Below are 4,470 nucleotides of genomic sequence, written 5' to 3'. Positions count from 1 at the left end.
TGATATTTTGACAGAAATGATAAATTTTTTTTTTTAATGAATGGAGAGAAAATAATTATCATTGGAACTTTATTTGATATTTTTTAATGTTACCAGAATTTCTTTTTTTTGGGGAGAAAATTTTGCCAAAGTCTTTGGATTAATAGTCAATTTGTAATAAAATAAATATCGGTTCTGATTTGTCCTCTGGACTTCTCACATGAATCAAATCAACATCGGATAGTTCAGAAATCTACGTTACCGACGGCCGGTAACGGTATCGATTATCGATCGCGAATTTGAAAAATTAATTAATCTAAATGTCACCGAGGAGTGAGGGCGCTGATAAGCGACGCTTTCGTGTTTGACTCGTCGGCCATTTTACTCTCATTCTCATCCTGGTGTTCGTCGAGTTAGTGTCATTCTCTTTTGGTGAAATATTTCAAAATGTAAATTGTAAAAATTCAGACAAAACGATGATCGTCGTCATTATTTAAATTCGGACCATGAGTTCCAATTATTTAATTTTTGGGTCGTTTCCTTCCGAATTGATCTCATTAATATTATGATTAATGAAATTAAATATGAATCTTGTCTTTCGGCCTTCTGTCAGTTTTTGACTTTTTCTAAAAGAATCCTTTGCAGATAGCAACGAACTGACATTTTTGTCATTGGTAAATAATTGGAGGACTTATAATAATAATTAGGAATCAATAATTACTTTGAATAGTATTTAAATATATATATTTTTTTAATTTCAACTTATTATTTTGGCAATAAACACGCTAGGAGAAAATTAGTTGGTAAAAATAGTAGTTGTAGTTTAAATTCGCAGATATAATTAAATCATTGAAATAAATAGTTGATGAATTGGATTTACAATCATTCAATCAGACGGCATTCAGACAATAAGAATAATTAATGAAAAAACAACAAGTGAGGAAGTCAGTCGATCAGTTGGAGAATCAACTTATCAATCAAGTTAATTAACTTCTTTTCAGTGAATTATTTAATGAGTCTGTTTATCAATGAGATATAATTAATCAATTATAAAATCAGTATCAATATTTCTAATTTCAGAAATGATATTAATTTGTTTGAAACACGCGTGAAATTTTAATCACGTTGCTGGATTGTTTTGAATTATGAAGAGTAAATCAAAACATTCTTTATAAAATAAAATTTTGAACAAATTATAATTTTTACATTTTAAAATAATTCGATTTATTATCTTCAGCATAAAATAAATTCATTTATATAAAAATATATTTAAAAAAGATTCAAATACATTTACTAGTTCTTTATTTTAACATAAAAATCTTGTTAACGACATTCGGAATAATTTTAATGATTTAAATTGTTTGTCAATATTAATTTTTAATTTTCTAATGCATAGAATAGTACTTTTTTATATTTCCCATAACGACTAAATATTCAAGTTTTTGTTTCGTCAGTAATATTTGAAAAGCAAAATAAACGAATCGATTTTATTTTTTTCACCAAACTGTTCTTCGAATGAAATTTGTAATTCAAACCACCACTTTTCAGAATGAAGCAAATGTACAAACCAAATAAACTATTCAATTACGAAACCTTTTAGCTTGTTAATTTTAAATTGCTTTTTTCTCCATTTTTATTTGAGTGTCGTTTTGGTTTTTTATTTTTTTTTTTCACACGCCAAGGATTTCAATTTGTTAGCAACACATTAACGGAGACAAAAAAAAATTTTTTAGTTTAATTTTATAGAATTTCGTATTATATACACTTCATAACAATAAAATTTCAAATTATTGATAACATCGCAATGTGCTGCTTATATATAAATATTCGAAAAGAAAAAGATCTTTTTAGATTTTATCAGTCTTTCAAGGAAAATCGCAACAGTTGCGAAAGGAGTCTTTTAGTTTAACGAGACACTTTTGCCGTGGTGATCATGAAAATGCAAGCGACTGCTGTGTCGAAAGAGAAGAATTCCACGTCGAGTCTTTTTACCCCTGGAAATACCTGTATTGGGAGCATGAGAGAGAAAAAAAAATGAAAGAGAGAGAGAGACCAGCGAACTACCGAATCGTAAAAGTTTGCCACAAAATTCCTGAAATTTCCCTCTAAAGTGCGATTCTGAATTGTGGAATTTCCGCGCACCAATAAAAGTAACAAGTGAAAAGAAGCCGCAGAAAAGTCGATTTGCAATTTTCAAACAAATTGCGGTTTCGTGAACTTAATTCTCGATCAGTTTCCAAGGACTAGGAATTTCCTGTTGATAAAAATTTGAATTTTTCTTTTAATTTCAAAGTCCATATTATTATTATTATTATAGCTTTAAATATTCTGACCAAAAGAATGAATGGTGCAAAAGATGATCAAATGTGATTTGAACAAGAAGCAAAGTTTACCCGACGACGCTCGAGTAAATCCCCATTTAGCATCATGGGCTCCTCTACTATAATTGATTGAATAAGAAGTAATAATTGCTGCATAAATTAAATAATAAATAGAATAAACATGACAGAGGGGATTTGGTGACGGTAGTTACATGATAGCAATACTGAAAAAGTTGTGTATTTTTGTGTCAGTTTGTTATTAATTGTAAGTGATTACAGTGTTTTCAGTATTCAGGATAATTTTTTATAGTGAGAAAATATGAAGAATATAGTTTGTAATTAATTGTCAGTGATTACAGTGTTTTCAGTATTCATGATAATTTTTTTGGTGAGTAAAAATTGAGAGTTTTAGTTTGTAATTAATTGTTATAACGATTTCAGTATACATGATAATTTTTTTATGGTAAAAAGTTGAGTGATCATTTGTAACTAATTATCAATAATTACAGTGATTTTACTATTAAATTTAATTTTTCATATTTTTACAGTGATTTCAGTTTTTGTGTTAAAGAAGTTATGAACTGGGCAAGAAAAATGTATTGTATTCTGTTTCTTTGTTATTGTGATAGTTAATTGTAATCATCTGTTTACTAATTTGATAAGCAAACTTTTGAGATTAATGACTTGATCTACGCAAAGATGTATTTAATCATGGTCAATTATATGTTGCATTTTCACGAACTCGGTCTTGGGAATCTCTCAAATTTTTCTTGGAAGTCAACAAACATAAAATATTGTCAAAAATTATGTACATATACAAAATTATACATTTAAAATTAATAAATAAACTAGCGATGTATTCCTCGCTCGCTAACGCACGCTCGGTTAAAATTGTACTTATTGTTGTTTACTTAATGTAGTTTATGTATATTATATATATAATTTATGATTTAAATTAATATCTTATTAATATTGTATAAAATTTATCTTAATTTTGATCAGTTTCATTGAAGGATGAAATGACAATTGTTAAATATTAGATTTTTTTTATTATAATTATGACAACAATATTAATTATATTATATTATAATATAATTTTTTTATCTTAAATTATATTATATTATATTGATGTAAATTGTCCCACAAACACATGTAGATTTTGCAAATTTTTGAGAAAAATATTCGTAATAAATCGAAATACTTTTTAAAATATCGGTTTTTATTTTTATTATCTATAGTAAACCGTTATAAAGAGATTCTTCTTTGATTTTACATATATTACTAGTTCTCCGGAATAATGATGTATTTGAATTAAATAATGATGTTGTTAAACGAATGACAGGTGAACCTAGAGAATATTTAAGTATAGATTCATCTGAAGAAGATGAAAAGTGTGACACAATAACTAACTTAATACCAATTGAAGTATTAAATATTTTAACTCCAAATGGACTTCCTCCTCACAAATTAATATTAAAGATTGGTGCAATTGTGATACTTTTAAGGAATATTAATTTAGAAAGAGGTCTTTGTAATGGAACAAGACTAAAAGTTATTAAAATGGGCAGTTTTTCTATTCATGCACAAGTAATAACGGGAAATTATAAAAATGAGATTGTAATTTTGCCACGAATTACATTGTCACCGTCTAACGAAGAAATACCATTTCAAATGTCAAGAAAGCAATTTCCAATAAGGCTTGGATTTGCTTTAACAATCAACAAATCTCAAGGCCAATCTTTCCAAAAAGTAGGCATATACCTTCCTTCACATGTTTTTAGTCCGTGACAATTATATGTTGCATTATCAAGAGTAACTTCAAAATATAATCTTAAAGTATTATTATATAAAAATTCAAGTATTACACTTAGCGAAAAAGGAATAAAAAAAAGATAGGCAATGAAAAAGAAATTTATGTAAGAAACATTGTTTACCAAGAAATATTACAATAATATTTAACACATGTTTTAAAAAAATTCGACTACGAAGAAATCTACTAACTCTACTTTATAAATAAATTAATTCATTGAATTGGAAATGGCTGCGCTGAACTGTAACGGCAGCGCCATAAAAAAATATTATAATTATTATTATACTGATCATATCGCATAGAAAGGATTAAAAAACCATTTAAAAGAAAAAAATATATAAAATATAATCAAGTAATAAC

This window comes from Leptopilina boulardi, unplaced genomic scaffold (genome assembly GCF_019393585.1).
Source record: "Leptopilina boulardi isolate dan_hultmark-lab unplaced genomic scaffold, ZJU_Lbou_2.1 LbouV2_341, whole genome shotgun sequence".
Lineage (NCBI taxonomy): Eukaryota > Metazoa > Arthropoda > Insecta > Hymenoptera > Figitidae > Leptopilina > Leptopilina boulardi.
The sequence above is the reverse complement of the archived record's forward strand: the minus strand, read 5'-3'. Positions refer to the sequence as shown.